This window comes from Canis lupus, chromosome 5 (assembly GCF_048164855.1).
Source record: "Canis lupus baileyi chromosome 5, mCanLup2.hap1, whole genome shotgun sequence".
Lineage (NCBI taxonomy): Eukaryota > Metazoa > Chordata > Mammalia > Carnivora > Canidae > Canis > Canis lupus.
This window is the reverse complement of record NC_132842.1, coordinates 33,619,362-33,639,402: the sequence shown is the minus strand read 5'-3', so window position 1 is coordinate 33,639,402 and position 20,041 is coordinate 33,619,362. Positions and strand designations below refer to the sequence as shown.

The window sequence follows — 20,041 nt, the reverse complement described above, 5'->3', positions numbered from 1 at the left end:
TTAGGTTTCTCTCTCCTGAAAACCCTTGAGAATCAGGCTGAATAAATAGTAAAATTATGTAAGTTATCCCCCAAATTTTCAGAGATCTGTGGAGTAAAAGGCACCAGAAGCTAGAGTAATCTATGTGGTACTAGAAACTGGACAGGAGGAAGTATTTCCAAAGTCTCGTGGGGGCCCTACATCAGAAAATGTCTGTGCCCCCAGCTGGCAGGGGATGCTGGACAGATCACCTTAGTCGCAGCAACTGGAAAGGAATTTCAGGCCCCAATTAATGGATCGGAATAACAGGAATGTCCACTGTGGAATGGCCTAAAATCTTCAAAACTAGCAAGCTCCAAGTGCCTTCCCAGAGGGAAATTTCTTATCAGGGAGAAACTCCCAGGCAGAAAATACATATATCTTGCATAGCATACATATGATATACATATAGGTTTATATAAAATCATATAAAAAATTCCCAAATAATAGAAAAGGTCTCTCTCATCCCAAAAGTTTACAAAATTTCACTTAAAATTTAAAAAAAGACTACCCTGGTCAAATACTCTACAATATACTGTTATGAGAAAAAGAGGGTAAGCTTTGAAATAGAATTTAAAATGAGAAAGTCTGATGCCACCAATTCTTTAAAGATTGCTTTGTCTATTCAGGGTCTTTGATTCCATATAAATTATAGCATTTTCTTGAAAACGCTGTTTTAGTTTTATAGTGATTAAGTTGGGTCTGTAGATTGCTTTGGAGAGTAAGGACAATTTAACAGTCCTCTTCCAATCCATGAACTTGGGGGAGATCTTTGATTTCTGTCTTCAATTTCTTTCATCCGTATTTTTTGTGACATTTAGTCCAGATCTTCTTGGATAAGTGTTGGATACAATTTTTTTTTTTCCTGATAGTGTCCTTTAAAGCTGACACACCATGTCACATTGGTTTCAGGTGCACAACTTGGTGGTTAGACAAGTCTAAACAGTATGCTGTGTTCACAAGTGTTGCTGTCGTCTGTCCCGTTCCATCACCGTTACAATATCATGGACCATATCCCTTATGCTCTGATTGTTACTCCTGGAACTTAAGCCCTGCCTGCGGGCCTGTATCTCCCCCTGTGCGTTTCCATCACGCACCCATCACGTTTCCCCCACTGCTGCTTCCTACTCTGGCAACCATCAGTTCTCTGTATTTGTAGTTCTCATTCTTTCTCTCTCTCTCTCTCTTTTTTTTTTTTTTTTTTTTAGATTGCACACGTGGGTGGAAACCTACTTGTGTTAGCATGACTGACTTCACTTAGCATGACACCACCAAATGCTGTTGGTGTTTCAATAGGAACTGCATTGAATCTGTTGGTTGCTTTGGGTGAACGGACGTCGTGACAATATAAATTTTTCCAAGCCATGAGCATGGAATGTTTTTGTGTCCTCCTCAACTTCTTTCATCAGTAGTTTTCTGAGTACAGATCTTTCACTCCTTCGTTTAAGTTGACTCTTAGCTATTTTATTTTGGTGCTATTGTAAATGGGATTGTCTTTTCTAATTTCTGCAACTTTGTTAGTATATAGAGATGCTACCAATTTCTGGGTATTTTGTGTCCTGCCAATTCACTGAATTCACTCATTCTAATAGTGTTTTGGTAGTATCTTCAGGATTTTCCATGGTCAGTACCCTGTCATATGCAAATAGTGACTGTTTTTCTTTACGACTATGGATGCTTCATTTCTTTTCCTTGTCTGATTGCTGTGGCCAGGACTTCACTACCTTGTTGAATAACAGCAGTGAGCGTGCACATCCTGTCTTTCTCCTGACCTTAGGGGAAAGCTGTTTTCCATCATTCAGGAGGATGATCGCTGTGGGCTTTGCATATATGGCCCTACATATGTTGAAGTATGTTCTCTCTAAACAAAACCTACTTTGTTACACTTTGTTATAACGAATACATGTGGAATCCTGTCAAATGCTTTCTCTGTATCTATTAAGATGATCCATGATTTTTATCCTTTTGTTGCTGTGCTGGATGATGATGTGCTGGAGGATGAGGAAGGAGGATGTGCTGGAGGGTAATGGTGGTGCAATGTGCTGGAGGATGATTTTGTGAGTATTGAGCCATCCTTGCATCCTGGAAGTCACAGATGATTGTGGTGAATGATCTTTTTGATGTATTGTTACTGTTTTTTTTTTGCCTTTATTTTGAGGATTTTTGCATCTATGTTTATCAGGGATACTGGCCTATAGTTTTGCTCTTTGTGTGAAGTCTTCATCTGGTTATTGGTAGCACGGTAATCCTGGCTTTGTACAATGTGTTTGGAAACTTCCCTTTTCCTTTTTTTTTTTTTAATTTTTTTTTTTTTTATGATAGTCACAGAGAGAGAGAGAGAGAGAGAGAGAGAGAGAGAGAGAGGGGCAGAGACACAGGCAGAGGGAGAAGCAGGCTCCATGCACCGGGAGCCCGACGTGGGATTCGATCCCGGGTCTCCAGGATCGCGCCCTGGGCCAAAGGCAGACGCCAAACCACTGCAACACCCAGGGATCCCTCCTTTTTTTTTGAATAGTTTGAGGAGGATAGATAAACTCTTCTTCAAAGGGTAGAATTTACTTGTGAATCCATCTTGTCCTGAATTTCTATTTTTTGGTGGTAGTTTTTTGTTTTTTTTCCTCCCAATTCAATTTCAATACTTACAATCAGTTTGTCCAGATTCTGTTTCCTCTTGGTTTAGTTTTGGAAGATTTACAGGTTTCCAGGGATTTATCCATCTCTCTAGGTTGCCAAGCTTGCTAGCATATTATTTTTCATTGTATTCTTCTTCTGTAGTGTCATTTGTGTTCTCTCATTTATTATTTTATTTGGGTCCTTTCTCTTCTTTGAGTCTAGCTAAACATTTGTCAGTTTTATCTTTTCAATTTTTTTAGTCTCTACATTATTTCTGCTCTAATCTTTATTTCCATCCTTCTCACCCTGGGCTCACTTTGTTCCAGTTCCTATGGGTGTAAGGTTTAGATTGTTGGAGCTTTTTCTTGTTTCTTGAGGTAGGCCTGTATTGCTATATTCTTTCCTCTTAGAACTACTTTCCTTGTGTGCCCGAGATTTTTGGACTATTTTCATTAGTATCCATGTATTTTTTTTAACTCTTCTTTGATTCATTAATCCATCGGCTATTTAGTATCATGTGGTTTAGTCTCCATGGGTGTTTTCCCAGTTATTGTGATCTATTTCTAGTTTCATATAGTTGTGACTAGAAAAGATGCATACTATGATTTCATTCTTAAATTTATCGAGGCTTGTCTTATGACCTAATATGTGAACTATTCTGGAGAATGTTCCATATGCACTTGAAAAGAATGTAGATTCTGTCTTGAGATGGGATGTTCTGGATATATCTTCTGTCCATCTGGTCCAATGTTTTATTTAAAGACATTATTTCCTTATTTTCTGTCTGGATGATCTAGCTATTGATATTAGTTTATCTTTATTCCTGTTAATAATTGCTGTATGTATTTAGGTGCTCCACTGTTGGGTGCATAGATACTTATATTTTTATCATCAAGTTTTTATTTAAATTCTAGTTAACATAGAGTATAATATTGGTTTCATGAGTAGAATTTAGTGATTTATCACTTATGTATAATCCCCAGTGCTCCTCAGGGGATGGGCTAAATGGGTGATGGATATCACGGAGGAGGGCACTTGTGATATTTATAATTGTTAAATCATCTTGTTGGATAGATCCCTCTATCAATTTATAATGGCCTCCTTTGTCTCTTGTTACAGTCCTCGTTTTAAAGTCTATTTTCTCTGATAAAAGTATTTCTATCCTAGCTTTTCTTTCCTACTTCAATTTGGATGGTGAATGTTTTTCTATTCCTTCACTTTGTCTACGTGGGTCTTTAGATCTGACATGAATCTTATAGGCAGCATGTAGATGACCTTTTTTTTCCCTCCATTTTTCCACTTTGTCTTTAGATTGGAGCATTTAGATCATTTACATTTCTTTCTTTCTTTCTTTCTTTCTTTCTTTCTTTCTTTCTTTCTTTCATTTATTTATTTATTTATTTTTGATCATTTACATTTAAAGTAACTATTGATAGGTACTTCATCTTAAAATTTTGTTTTCTGTTTTGTTTTTTAGTTCTTATTCTTTTTGAATGAGTTTAGTGTTTGGATTTCTTTATTTATTTTTTTTTTTGGATATATCTCAGTTTTGGATTTGTGTTACCATGAGGTTCATGTATAACATTCTAAGTAAATAGCAGTCTCTATTAATTATGATTAAAGTTGAATCACATTCAATTATTTGATGGTGATTTGAGTTCAATCATATTCTAAAAGATTTTTTCCTCTCCGCTTTTTACTCCCTTCTCCACATCTTATGTATACATTGTCATATTTTACATATTTTTAATGTTTTTCTTATGTCTACTTATGACCACTTCCTATCCAATTAAAGGTCCCTTGAACATCTTTTTTCTTCTTGCTACACAATTGCTTCCTTTATCAGAAAAGGCTATATTAAGGACTTTAGTCTGTTCTTAAAATTTTAATTCCAGCATAGTTAATATATAGTGTTTCAGGTGTACAATATAGTGATTCAATGATTCTGTACATTCCTCTGTGCTCTTCATGATAAGTGTACTTTTGGCCCCCTTCACTTATTTCACCCACCCCCTCACCCACCTCCTTCATGGCAACCATCAATTTGTTTTCTATAGTTAAGAGTCTGGGTTTTGTTTTTTGGGGTATTTTTTTTGGGGGGGGGTCTTTTTTTCTTGAATTGCACATAAGTGAAATCACAGTATTTCTGACTTATTTCACTTTGCATTATACACTCTAGATCCAAATAGCTGCAAATAGCAAGATTTCATCATTTTTTATGGCTGCATAATGTCAAACCGTGTAAATGTATGTACATCTCCTTTTCCATTTGTCTTGGACACCTAGGTAGCCTCCGTAATTTGGCTTTTGTAAATAATACTTCAACAAACACTGGAGGAACATATCTCTTCAAAACTGTTTTCATATTTTTTGGCTAAATACCCCATAGTGAGTAGAATTACATGTGATAATTCTCGAATATGCCTTAATTCTATTTTTTTATTTTATTTTTCCTAATTCTATTTTTAATTTTTGGAGGAACCTCCAAACTGTCTTCCAAAGTGGCTAGACTATTTTGCATTCCCACTAACAATGCACCAGAGCTTTCTCCACATCCTCACCAACACTTGTTTCTTATGTTTTTGATTTTAGCCATTCTGACAGATGTGAGGTGATAAATCATTGTGGTTTTGTTTTGCTTTTCCCTGAAGAGAAAATGTTCAGCATCACTCATCATGTGTTTGTTGGCCATCTGTATGCTCTCTTTGGAGAAATATCTGTTCATGCCTTCTGCCCACTTTGAAATTAGAATTTTTTTTTTTTTGGTGTTAGGTTGTAGAAGTTCTTCATGTTTTTTTTTTATAAATTTATTTTTTATTGGTGTTCAATTTGCCAACATATACAATAACACCCAGTGCTCATCCCATCAAGTGCCCACCTCAGTGCCCATCACCCAGTAACCCCATCCCCCCACCCACCACCCCTTCCACCACCCTTAGTTCCTTTCCCAGAGTTACGAGTCCTCTCACGTTTTGTCTCCCTTTCTTATATTTACCACTCATTTTTTCTTTCCCGTTTATTCCCTTTCACTATTTTTTATATTCCCCAAATGAATGAGACCATATAATGTTTGTCCTTCTCTGATTAACTTACTTCACTCAGCCATAATACCTTCCAGTTCCATCCCCGTCGAAGCAAATGGTGGGTATTTTGGGTACTAGCCCTTCATCAGATAGGTCATTTGCAAATATTTTCTCCCATTCAGTAGGTTGTCTTTTAGTTTTGTTGGTTTCCTTTGCAATGTGAAAGCTTTTTGATGTAGTCCCAATAGTTTATTTTTGCTTTTGTTTCCCTTGCGTCAGGAGACTTACCTAGAAAAATGTTGCTATAGCCCATATCAAAGAAATGACTGTGCTCTTCTAGGATTTTTAGTTTTAGGTCTCACATTTGAGTTTTTGTGTATCATGTAAGCAAGTGATTCAGTGTTGTCCTTTGCATGTAGCTGTACAGTTTTCCTGGCATTATTTACTAAAAAGACTTCTATTTTCCTGGTTGTATATTCTTACATCTTTTTGTCAGGGACTATTTTACTGTATAATTGTAGCTTTATTCCTGGGTTCTCCATTCTGTTCTGTTGTCTTATGTGTGTATTTGTGCTAATACCATACATTTTGAATACTATAGCTTTGTGTAATGTATATCAAAATCTGAAGTTGTAATCCCTCCAGCTTTATTCTTAGAATTGCTTTGGTTATTTGGGGGTATTCTGGGGTTCCATAAAAGTTTAGGATTCTAGTTTTGTTGGTATTTCAATAGGGATTGCATTGAATCTGTAGACAGGGTAATATGGACATCTTGGCAATATAAATTCTTTCAATCCAGGAGTATGGAATATCTTTCCATCTTTCTTAATTTTTTAGCAGTGTATTTTTTTTTTCTAGTTTTCAGAGTACAGGTCTTTCAGCTCTTTGGTTAAGTTTATTCCTGGATATTTTATTCTTTTTGGTGAAATTGTAAATGGGATTGTCTTTATAAGTTCTGCAACTTTATTAGGGTATAGAAATGCTATCAATTTCTGGGTGTTAATTTTTGTATCTTGCCACTTTCCTGATTTCATTTATTCTAGTAGCTTTTTGATGATTATCTTTAGGATTTTCTATGTATACTGTCATTTGAAAATAGTGATAGTTTTTCTTTACCAATATGAATGCCTCTTAATTGATGTGACTGACTTCCAATATTATGTTTATTAAAAGTGGCGAGTGTTCATCCTTTTCTTGCTCCTGATCTTAAGAGAGAAGCTCCATTTTTCACCATGGAGGAAGATGATAGCTGTGGATTTTTCATATACGGCCCTTATCATATTCCCTCTAAATCTAATTTTTGGAGGATTTCTATCACAAGTGGATGTTGTATTTTGTCAAAAGCCATTTCTCATCTATTGGAATGATCACAAATTTTTTATCCTTTTGTTTATATGTATCATGTTGATTTGCCAATATTGAACCACCCTTGTATTCCAGGAATATCCCACTTGATCTGTGAATGAGTAAATATGCTGTTGGATTCAGTTTGCTCATATCGAAGATTTTTGCATCTGTCCATCAGAGATAATGACCTGTGGTGTGTTGTTTTGTTTTAGTATCTTTATCTGCTTTTGGTATCAGGGTAATGCTGGCCTCACAAAATGAAATTGGAAGCTTTCCTTCCTCTTCAGTTTTTCAGAATAGTTTGGAAAGAGAATAGATATACTTCTACTGATGTTTGGTAGAATTCACCTGTGAAGTGCTCTGGTCCTGGAGTTTTGTTTGTTGGAAATTTGATTACTCAGTTTCATTGTTGATAGACTAAATTTTGTATTTCTTAGTAATTCGGTTTTGGGAGCTTATGTTTTCTAGGAATTTATCTATGTCTCTGGGTTTCCCAATTAGGTATATAATATTTCATAAGATGATAATCTCTTATATGCATTTGTATGTCTGTGGTGTTAGTTCTTTCATTTCTGATTTTTTTCTCCCTAGCTGTCTGCCTAAAGGTTTAATTTTATTGAACTTTTCAAAGCGCCATCTTATGGTTCCATCTACATTTTTTTCTATTTTGCTTGTTTTCTGCTCAAATCTTTCCTTTGCACTGGTTTGGAGTTTTTTCTAACTACTTCAAATACAATTACCTTGTTTGAGATTTTTATTTGTTGAGGTAGGCCTGCGTTGTTATAAACTTCTTAGAATAGTTTTCACTCTACCTCAAAGATTTTTGAACTACTGTGTTTTCATTTTCATTTGTCTCCATATGTTTTATGATTTCCTTAGATTTTCTGGTTGACCCATTCATTGTGTAATAGAATGCTATTTAACCTCCATGTATTTGTGGTCTATGCAGATTCTTTCTTGTGGCTAATTTCTAGTTGCATAGCATTGTTAAACAAGATGCATGGCGTGACTTCCTTTTGAATTTGTGGAGACTTGTGGCCTAATACATGATCTATTTTGGAGAATGTTCTACGTACACTTGAAAAGACCGTGTGTTCTGTTAGCATGGATGGTTCTGAATATGTTAGATATAGCTGCTGGAATGTGTCATTCAAAGCCAGTGTGTCCTCGTTGATTTCCCGTTTGAGCTATCTACTGATACATGTGAGGTGTTAATGTCTTCTATTACTCTTATTATTATTTATTTTGTTATTAGTTGCTTTATATATTGGGTGCTCCCTTGTTGGATACATAAATATTTACAATTGTTATATCTTCTCATGGATTGTTCCCTTTAGGATTACATCATGTCTTCCTTTGTCTCTCATTAGTCTTTGTTTAAAAAATCTATTTTGTCTAATATTGGTATTGCAACCCAGGTTTCATTTTACTTCTATTTGCATGATAAATGCTTTTCCCTCCCTTTACTTTGAATCTGCATGTGTCTTTGATCTGCAAGCATGTCCTTGTAGGCAGCATAGAGATGGGTCTTGCATTTTTATCCATTCTGTCACCCTGTGTCTTTGGGTTGGGGCATTTAGTCCATTTACATTCAAAGTAATTATTGATAGGTATGTACTTACTGTCACCGTTTATCTTTCTTATAAGGTTCATTTAGTGGCGGATAAACTTTATCTTTTTCTGGAAAACTCTCCAAGTCTACATAACATTGCCAGGTAAAGTATTGTCTGCAGATTTCTTCCTTTCAACACCTTGAGTATATCATGGGACTCCCTTCTGGCTGGCAGTATTGCTGAAAAATCAGCTGATATAGTCTTAATGGTTTTCCCTTTTAGGCAACTTTTTCTCTTGTTCCTTCAAAGATTCTCTTTATCTTTAACCCTTGACATATTATTTTGTGCTCCAGCTTAGACCTCTTTGGGTTCATCTTGTTTTGAACTCTGCTTCTTGGCCTGGATATTCATTTCCCTCGGGGGTTATGGAAGTTTTCAGTTATTTCAAATGAGTTTTCTACACTTTTCTGGGATTCTTATACTGTGAATACTCGCTTGATGTTGGAGATCTTTTAATATATCCTTTTTATTATTTTTTTAAATTTTATTTATTCATGAGAGACCCAGAGACGCAAGCAGAGGGAGAAGCAGGCCCTGTGCAAGGAGCACAATGTGGGACTCCATCCCAGGACCATGACCTGAGTCAAAGGAAGATGCTCAAGTGCTGAGCCACCCTGGTGTCCCATATATCCTCCTTTTTTTTTTTTTTAAGTTGGGTTTTTTTTTTCCTGTTCAGCTTGTGTGCTTTCCATTACCTTATCTTCTAGATTGCTGATATGCTCTTCTTCTAATCTACTCTTGATTCTCTGAAGTGTTTATTCAACTGTGGTTCTATTTTTTCTTTATTATATGTCTCATGGAGTTCTTCCATTCTTCTCCAGCCCAGTGAGTATCTTTATGATCATTATTTTTTTAAAAGATTTTATTTATTTATTCATGAGAGACAGAGACACAGGCAGAGTGAGAAGCAGGCTCCATGCAGGGAGCCCGACACGGGACTTAATCCTGGGACTCCAGGATCATGCCCTGGGCTGAAGGCAGGTGCTAAACCACGGAGCCACCCGGGCTGCCCATGAACATTACATTAAATCCTTTATTAGACACATTTCTTATCTGCTTCATTTAGTTCTTTTTATGAGATTTTTTTTGTATTCTTTTGGAGCATATTCCTCTGTCTCCCCATTTTGCTTGACAGTGTTTCTATGGGTTAGCTGAAATGTTATTTCTCCTAAAGTTGGAGTGGTCTTGTGCATAGTGTCTGTTATGCAGACTGTGTGCTTGGTGTCTTTTGCTGACTATGGCTATTAAACTGTGGCTTTTTACAGAATTAAAAAAAATAAAGAAAAAGCAAAAACAAAACCAATAAAAAAACAAATTTTAAAAATAAAAAAAATAAAAATATTAAAAAGCCTTGTTTTCTATGCCCCAGCATCACAGGAGGTGACTTGTAAGTCACCTGGGCTTGATGAGGTTGTGAGCTCCCTGTGAGGAGACAGCTTCCAATGACGGCATCTGGTTTTGCCTGGTAGAGCCTTGTGACCTCCAAATTATGGCTTCTGAACCTGCCCCTGATGACATCCAGACTTGGGTCTGTTTTTTTTCAGGTGAAGTGGAGAACATTCACATAGCCACTTGACCCTTTGACCTGTGGCTGCTTTTCCTGTGCCTCAGTGCAGCCAGGGCTGGCATGGGCTAGTGGACTCTGGCCTCACTGAAGTTGCAAGCTCACTGAGATGAGCAAATCTGCCCATTTGGGAGTCCCGGCACTGCTCTGGGTGGGCACTTCCAAGGTTGGGTAGGAACATAAACTGTAGTTCTCCAGTGCCTCTGACCTGGAGAGCTTTCCTACAGCTCCTCTACTGCTTCCTAGAGTTCTAGTGTCGTCTCTTTTGTATGCTAATTCCTCTTTAATATGACAGTTTTTTGCTGTGTCCAAGTATGGAGAGGGATCTGTTCCTGGTTCCTAAGTACCCTTTCCTCATTGCCCATCACAGTGTTGAGGAGTTGGGGTTCCCTTTGTCACCATGTCTCTGTCTCTTGCTCTTCTCTCTCCAGTTATTGGATAGCTGTTCAGTAAGCCCTCAGGTTTTCTTCAGAAGGAATTGTTAAATTAATAGATGTAATTTGGTGCATTTCAAGGAGATGAGTTAAGTCTTAAACCAGAACTCCTCTTGATACTGTTTTAAATGTGGTTGTTTTCTGCTTCCTTTTTGAGAGATTATTTATGTGCAAAAATACAACTTATTCTTGTATTCTTTTTTTAATATTTATTTATTTATTTATTTATTTATTTATTTATTTATTTATTTATTTATGACAGAGAGACAGAGGCAGAGACACAGACAGAGGGAGAAGCAGGCTCCATGCCGGGAGCCTGACACAGGACTCGATCCCGGGACCCCAGGATGGCGCTCTGGGCCAAAGGCAGGCGCCAAACCGCTGAGCCACCCAGGGATCCCCTATTTTTGTATTCTATTCTGCAACTTTATGGAATTTGTATCAACAGTTTCGGGAAGTCTTTAAGGTTTTCTACATGTGAGAATGTCACCTGTAAACAGATAATTTCTTCTGTTTTGGGATACCTTTTCTTTCTGGGTCTGCTAGCTTTTGCTCTCAAGGCAGTTATGTTGAATGGAAGTGGTAAGACTGAACATCCTTGCCTTGTGCTATTAAATGAAAGCTTTTTATCTTTCCCCATTGTCGACGGCTAGCTATGGGCTTTTTATAAGTGAACATTACTGTAACTGAAACTGGGATACTGGCATGAGAGCTAACATAGACTTATGGAACAGAGACCCTAGAGATCCAAGTATATATTGTCCACCAGTTTTTGACAGGGGCACCAAAATTACACAATCTCAAGGAAATGGTGTTGGGAAAACAGTATCCACATTCAAAATAATGAAATTTGGACCCTTGTCTTAAAACATGCAGAATAACTCAATCAGGCTAAATACAAAAGTCCTAAACCCACAGAACTCCTATGAGAACATGAAATAGCTCCTTGACGTTGGCCTTGGTGATAATTTCTTGAATGTGACACAAAAACACAGGAAACAAAACTAAATGAGTACACTGCATCAAACTTAAAAGCTTTGGCGCACCAGAAGAGGCAGTAAACAAGATAAAATCATCTTACAGAATGGGAGAAAATCTGTACAAAACCATGTAACTGATTAGGAGCTAATATTCAAAATGTGTAATGAACTATGGCTCAAGAGAAAAAACATTAGATAATGGATGGACATTTCTCAAAAGACGGAAGTCCTAAAGGGATGTGAAAGGGGACTGAACTTCATTGATCCAAGGAAATGTATATCAAAACCACAATGAGATATATCCCCTTACATCAGTTAGGATCGCCATTCAGAAAATGCAAGATAACAAGTGTCCATGAAGATATAGGGAAAAGGGACTCCCATGCAGTGTTTGTGTGAACATAAATTGGTGCAACCACCATGGAAAAACAACATGGAAACTCAATAAATTAGAACTACCATATGATCTAGCCCTTTCACTTCTGGGTATTTACCCAGAAGAAATGAAATCAGGATCTGGATAGCTGCACTTCCATATTCATTTACAGCGTTACTCTCAATGGTTTAAAGAGGGAACAATTTAAGTGTCCACAGACTGATACAGAAATTGTTGTGTGTGTGTGTGTGTGTGTGTGTGTGTGTATATATATATATATATATACAACAAAATATTTAGCCATGAAAAAGGAGACCCTGTAATGTACAGCACCATGGATAAGTCTGGAGAGCATGCTAAGTTAAATAAGCTGGATACAGAAGAAAAAAAATGTGGAAATTAAAAAGTTGAATATGTGGAAGCAGAGAGTACGTGGTAGGGGAATGGGGGAGATTGGCCCAAAGTTGGTGTGCTCTAGAATAAGTCCAGGGATCTCCTATATAGCATGAAGGCCAGCAGCTGGTAATCCTGTATTGAATACTGGACATGCTAAGAGTAGATAGTTAGGTGCATTCATCACACACACACAGTGGTTGTGAGGGGATGAGGCGTTAATTAGCTTGACTGCACTGATCATTTCACTCTGAGTATCAAATCACCATGTTGTACACCTTAAGTATACTTTTATTGAAATAAGCAATGGACCACCACTTCAATAAAAACCCCAAAAGGGCATGATAGTCACGAACTCCATCTTCACTCAAACATAGGTAAATCCCCAAAAACCTACAACAAAAAACTATATAAAATTACATGCTGTTTATTTCTAGATAACTATAATATGCAAATGTATATAGACACACATCTCTGTATATATTTGTGAACTTCATGTATAAAAGTATATATACACGTAAAACTTAAAAAAAAAAAAAAGGAATGTGTATGTAGGTAACAAATCTCTAAGGGAAAACACAGTGATCATTAAACCTAAAACTCATTGTGGTGAGCCTTGAGTCTGAGGAAATCAGTGTGAGTGTGAGGAAGGTCATGATAAAAAGGGGTTTACAAGGAGCTTCAGAGGTGTACTTATTACTCTATTTCTTAAACAGTGTGGTAGGCAAAATGGGGTTTGTTATACTTTCTACCTTAAAATCAAGACTCCATTTGATAGGTATATATGGTGATGTGATTTAATCAGGAAAGAAACTTGTTTCTCCTGTGTTCTACAATTTTGAAAGGGCTAAATAACTCACATCCAGGATGTTGAAATCATATTACGAGGGGTGCTGATCATTGAGAACTGGGCTCTAGTTATGGGATTAATAAATAGCTGTTTAAGTGGATACTAGAGTTCATTTATTTTGTATGTTAAAATTTTGGCGGGTATTAAATTGTTGGGTTTAATTATATCACTGCTCCCTTCCTGTTTAAAGCCTTTTATTTTTTAAAACCTAAAGACACAGGCACATCAAACTTTTAAAAATGACAAAAAACCCAAAAGATTATATATAATCTAAATTACAGAGCTTTTATGGAACAACAAAATGTTCTATATTTCAAAATATAGAAAATTCTTAGACATTATCAATTCAATAAAAATCAGATCAATGGTTATGAAGCATTATAGAACTTTGCTCTAGCAAGTATTTCATAACATTTAAATGTTATAAATTGTGAATACATTTATATTAAAAATTAAAAGTTTGAAATAATTTTGAAACAGCAAAAAGGGAAAGAGAATCAAGACAAACATGTCAACTATAGAGCTGTCACAGTCTAGAATGTCTTATTTTTCTAGCCTAAGAAGGTTTTATAACCCCTTGCAAGTCTTCAAAACCCTTTTGTATTGTTTACTTCATCATCCCTTCCTATACTGGTTTTCTTACCAAAATTCAATAAAAACAAATCAAGACTTCCTCTTAAAAACATATCAGAAATTATTAAAGTTCCCAGTTTTATTACAGTAGAGTCTTTACTAGGAGTGGATATTGAATACATCTGTGTATAAGGTTTTCTTCCCCTTTCAGATAATTTCATAAACATGATTTTGTGTACTGGCCATTTATCAAAATCTTATTCAGATACACTCTAAGGAGTAACATGTATACTTTCTAGCACCTTTTAAAGAAGTTTACTCTTTTTTTGGTATTGGGGTACTTGGACTTCCTGTACAAATGTCTTCAGTTTTGAGACACCAGTTAGCCTGAACTGATCTTGTCCTGTTACCAGCAGTGGCTGATTTTCCTAGAAGGATCTTCTTCCCCTGAATAGCTTACAAGGTTGAGATGGGAATTTGGGTGCCACTTGGCATAGTTGATGGGATCCTGTAAGATGTAGGTATTTTGGACCTTCCTTCAAGATGGATTCTTGTGAAGAACTATACATTTAACATTTATATTCTGGGTAGCAGGCACTGAGCTATTGTTTTCAGGGCTTCAAAGAGGAACACCATTCTCCTAATGGTCCTATGAGGTGTAGGCTTCATTACTGTTGTCTCCATTTTATGAAGTAACCTGAAGCTCAGAGACAGAGGGTCCAAGTAACATGTTTGTCCCCACACGAGTAGTGAAGGACAGACCATGCACATGGACCTGTGTGGGGGTCAGGGTCACAATCCTGAACCATAGGGCTACCTCATCACTCGAATTTATCCATTTCTCTTTGCAAAAGTTAATGTACAAAGAGTTATTCCTACCTACTTACTAAGCTAGGAGTTAAGGTCCTATTTTTAGAACTTGTTCTTAAGACCCAGAGAGCCTGCCGACAAATCAGGAACTGTAGAGTCTGGATTCCACAAGATAAATGCTTCATGCTCCTTCTCTAAGGATTATAATCAGATACTTCTTATGGTTCAAAGTAGCCACTGCCAAACTGAGCATTTTTCTGAAGCTGAGAGGTTTGATAGACCTCATAAAATATATCGGTCCACATTTTTTTTTAGCATCTTTTGACATAACCAAGATGCCCACATCACTATGCTTGTATCTTATTTAGGAATTTCTCTCCGATGCAGGAATGATCTATAGTGATCCAAAATATTGGCATCTTCTGGTGTCCTTCACGCATTTGCAATGACCAGTTCTTCATGACCAAATTAAAGCAGGAGTGCCTGGAAACACAGATAAGGTAAATGTTTGTCCTTGTCGGCGTTAGTGCTAGGAGCAAATTAGGGTAGTAAGCAGACTTCCTCAAACCTAAGTGCTATCGATGGAATGATGCCTCCTAAGTTTGTGTTCAACTCTGACCCCTGTATGATGGTATTAGGAGGTATGTGAGCGGTGCTGTCGCTGCTCTTGTGTCCCCTGTGTGGGATGCTATGGGCTGAGAACGTGTCTGTCTGTCTCTCTCCCCACTCTCTGAGGGAGAGTGTGATAGACCATCCCTGAATGCACTACCAGGGTGCACGTGGATTCTTTGAGCTAAAAATCAGTTAAGACCCAGCAAACTCAGGAAGAACTTGTTAACTCCTTAAAAGCCTGAAAATTTAGGTAGGGGGCCTATACCAGAAAGGGGACTCTTCCCAGAGCTGAACTTTCTGTATTCTGAGACTTCATGGCTGGACAAATATTTGAATTGCCTGGTTCCCTGTGAGTCTATTTTTATGGGGCTCCTGTGCATATGAAATTTGTCTTCTATTAATGACCATTAATAATCAGGCCAGCCAAAGAACCTAGCAGGGAAACATTGGTCTCCCCTACAAGTGGGGCACCTCTGGTGGTCACCACTCCCTCCGGGGCGGCTGCAGCTTTCATACCAGTAGTGTGCTCGTATAAACTTAAAACTTTGTCCTTGTCTTTTCAGCAGATGAAAGATTTTCTCAGACTTCTGGTCTGCTCTTAATAAGATTGTGAATGCTCCCTCATTAAAAACAAGATGACAGACCCAAAATAAAGTACCTTATCCTGAGCCCCATGGTCGCCAAACCAAGACAAAATTAGAACCTCTTCCAGAAATGGAATCTCAAACGGCTCAACCGGGAACCTCTGATCTGCATGAGTCAGGTCATCTGCCCGACAGCCCTGCCATCCCCTGAGGACAGCGACCTTACACTAACCAACCTGCTTTTCTGTCTAGCATAACCCCCTTGTTCCTACTCCCTTGCGCCTCTAAAACTCTTCCATCTTGTACAGCAACTTGGACCTCCCATCTGTGAGATGGAATGCTGCCTGGCTTAAACCCATTTTGGCTCAAAGAGAAAAACCCCTTAATTTTAATAGGCCTCATTTTATCTTACAGCCGCTCCAATGTCTGAAGAGGAGATCAAAGGAGACTCTCACTGACCCCCAGGAGCAGCAAGCAGCCGGGCAAAGGTACCTGAGGGCCCCTTGAGCACGGTGCTTTCTTGACACCTCTGGAGGTCATGGGTAGGTCTCTGGCAAATCCTGGACCCTAGTTCCAGAGCTGAGACTGGGTCCTCGTGCGATGCACAGTGGATCACCCCCTTCCCCTGGGGAGCCTGGGGTGAATCAAATTTTGCTTTAAGGCTGAGTGAGCAGGTCAACCCCATGAAAGGTCATCTTGAACTACAGTGACCACAGTGGAGACCGTTCAGCCTACATAAGCTTACCTCGTGTTTATGAGGCGTCCTAGAGAGAGAGGGGTCTCAGCTAAGCACTCCCCATAATGAAGAGAGGGAGAGTTGTTTTATTCTTTTTGCACAGATTGTGCTGGACCAGGATGAGACCCCCTTGGGCACCCCACCCTTTCCCAATGGCATTGTTGGGTGGGGGGGCAATGGCAGAATCCAGCCACAGGTGAGAATTCTTGCCGGTCAACTCTCTCAATCTCTGCTGTGCCTGGGCAGAGGAGGAAAGTAATGTTCCTGTTGTCCCTTCCTTCCCAGATAGTCGCGGTGACATGCAAAAATACATATAAGTAGATCTTTGAGTTGTGACTCCTGAAATTGCCTCCAGGTACCCATTGGGTACCAAGAACTTGGGTTGGTGACTATTAGTTTTGAGGGAAGCCCCAAAAATGTGGCTGAACACAAAAGTCGGTTGTAGTAGATCTGTAGCTGGGGTCTTATTAAATGTTGCCTTACCCCACTCCCCCAGGGGAATCGTCTGAGTCAATCTTCTGGCCAACCTTGGGAATGGCTCTGGCTCCTGGGAAGGTGGCATGTTTTTCATCCTCTTTGGGAATGCCTGTTGCATCCAAAGAGTTGAATATTGCCAGAAATTTTTTTTTACTATTCTGGCTGAAACCTGACAAGAGATTTAAAAGGTGTTTGAGTGGTTTTATGTTCGGAAATGGGCCAGATTAGAAGCTTTATATGCACAGCCTGTTAAGAAGAACTTTCTTTTATGCCTTGTCTCCTAAGCTAAAAATAAAACTTTGTACAAACAAGAGGGAAAGAAAAACACTCTAAGTCTTCTGAGGAAAGACTTATTGAAATTTACAAAGATATATAACTTTAAATCCAGATCGTAGGAACCTCCTGACTTCTGTCTTAGTTGTGGGTCATCTCCCTGATACAAAGAAGCAAACTGAAGATAATGCAGTTGGAGCAGTGTGGGTTCTTACCAAAACCCCCCTTATTCATATCAAAAGGCTTTCACATCCTGTAAAAGATCTGAATTTTGGGTACAAACGTCCTTCCTGGTGGAACTGGCAGCTGTACCTTTTCTTCTGGAAACAAGGTAATTCTTCTTTCCAGAAGCTTAAAGATGAAAAGGATAGTTGAAAAACCAGTCTTAGGAAGTATCTTAGGTTTCTTCCACAATTACTAGCCAAAAAAAAGAGCCATCTGAGCAAGGAAGTGTCTTCTATTCTCCAGAAACAATAGCATGAATCCAGCTGTTTATCAATTAGTCGTAGGTTATTGTAAATGTCGTAAGGCTAAAATTTTAAAGTGAAGTTATGAGATCTGATTCCAATTGTATATTTATATGTCTGTGTCTATATTCTAAATTATTATTTTTTTAACCTCTACAAGTTTTGGTGAACCCATCCAAAGAACTCCATTTAATTTGCTTAAGGACAAGTGTTTATATAAATCAGGTGTACCCTCAGAAGTAGAGAAAGGAAATATTTCTCAAGATCCCGTGGTCTAGGATAATCTTTGATAAATATGGCTTACATTGTTTAATTAAAATAGTCCACATCTTCAGAGTTATCGGCATTAAATATAATACTTTATCCTACTGCTTTCACTAATAGTCAAGTAAGCTCATATTCTTTCTTACAGAATTTTGCAGTAGGAAAGATAACTGAAGATGGTTAGCAGTTCATTGTGACATTTTCGGGACTAAACATAATAAAGAACAAGTAAATACTTGTAAGATGTGAAAAGTGAATTCTTTTTTAAGAAGTGAAATTTTCAACAAATTACGTTTTATGGTATGTCGCCTTAAAATAGTTTCAAAAATCTTTTTGGTGACTTGAAGCCTCAGAGTTACAGGGAGACAGGTGCTGGACATTCCTTGTAGTGATTTCCAAATACAATAAAATACTGAAGCGTTAACCACTGAACATAGGTTTATCCCCTCTTCGCTTCCTTTTACAGAGGAACTGTGTATTTGGGTCTGTAAGCAAACCTGTCTTGTCCCTTTTTGAAAGCCCAGAGTGGTGTGTATTACTTTTCAGCCTTAAACATGGATTTCCCAGGCACTCACCCCAGTGATGGAGCTCTCCAATAAGCGTGTTTCCAGCACATGACTTAATAATGAACCAGGCTTCTGTGTTTGGAGATCTTGGTTGACGTTGATACCCGACGATGTAAGCCACTTGCTTTTTTTCTCACCATTCTTTAAATCTCTGCTCTTTGAACAGTGAGCCTAGAAAACCCTGGGTGCCCCCTGACCCCTGCCCTCAAAAGGAGCACAAGCCCAGGGCCATGTGCACGCTCTCCTTCTACCTGTGACCTCACTGTGTGGCCCCAGGTGTGTTCTGTAATTTCCAGCTCTTGTAAGGAATAAACCTTTATTTTATCAAAGTTTCCTGATGGTTATTGCTGAGGGGGTCTGGCACTCATAAGAACCATAGGGGCTGGTCCAGCCACAACATTATTCACTGATTGGTTGAAACCTGCACAGAATGATGCCACAGAGAATTCATTATCGGGAAAAATGTTTCTACAACTCAGGAAGTGCATTTGTCAGTTGGCCAATCCAGAGAATAGAAGGGTAATATCCACAATTGCTTGCTTAGTTTTCACTAGGAATTAAGGATTTTAAGAGTTCAAAAGTCTGATCAATACATGTAATTAAAACTACTTTCAAATAATAAAGGAAAGTAAATGATGGCTTGCTCCAGAATGAGAAAAAGGGGGAAGAACCAGGAAAAAACATCTGAACATACATAAAAAAAGGCTGTAGAAGATTTATGGAAAAGGGATCTTGGGAGAGGAACTTTATGTGTAGTCAAGCGAGGACGGGAATGGATTTAAGATTTAAAAAAAATGAGTTTCGGTATCAGTACACTAGAGCAAAATTAGAATTTGAGTTTTCTACTTTAAAAGCTTTCTTAGATTATTGACATTCCTTCAGTAGGAACCCTATGTTTCTTAAGCAATCTGCCTGCATAGCAAAAATTGTGTGTTTTACCGAGTAATTTCCTGAGCTTCAGGTTTTCATCCTTTCTGATTTCTTAAGGAAACCCAGTCTCTTGTTCTCAGGGGTGCTAAGCAGTTTCACACCTATGTAGAGTTCAGTACTTGCTTTTAGAATCCTGTTCCCATGTCCCCTAAATCAGTATTTTAATCTGTGATCCTATTTAATCAAATGTTCAAACGTTTTGGTGGTTTCCCAAAATCAAATGCTAAATAGTCTGTGTTCAAATTAACTTTGAGATTTTCCAGCAAGTCTCTGGAAAATCTCAAAATATTTGTCTTTCACATTGTAAAAGAGATGTTAGATTAACTAGGTTTATTTGGTTTGCTAAATGATGCAGGGTGCATCGTCAAGTAATGATAAACCTGCAGTTATATATGTGGGTATGTTACTAATACAGGTATTATAGAAAGCACCTGCAGTTCATGGAAACTTGTCAAAAATGTCCACTAAGTACCTTAAATTGTCACTTAATTATTGCCTCGTAATAACTACACCTGCTTATCCTGTGAACTCTGAACAA

The 20,041-nt window shown here is 37.9% G+C and overlaps 1 long non-coding RNA gene across 3 annotated transcripts in view; it reads left to right on the top strand.

Moving 5' to 3' along the window:
* LOC140632936 (uncharacterized) overlaps positions 1 to 18,864 on the top strand; it is a 66,930-nt gene extending 48,066 nt beyond the window's left edge. For all 3 annotated transcript variants that reach the window (XR_012030582.1, XR_012030580.1, XR_012030581.1), the window contains exons 2-4: positions 14,982 to 15,094; positions 16,205 to 16,278; positions 18,554 to 18,864. This is a non-coding gene — a long non-coding RNA (uncharacterized lncRNA). The remainder of the gene's footprint in view (positions 1 to 14,981; positions 15,095 to 16,204; positions 16,279 to 18,553) is intronic.
* Positions 18,865 to 20,041: the final 1,177 nt, after the last annotated feature.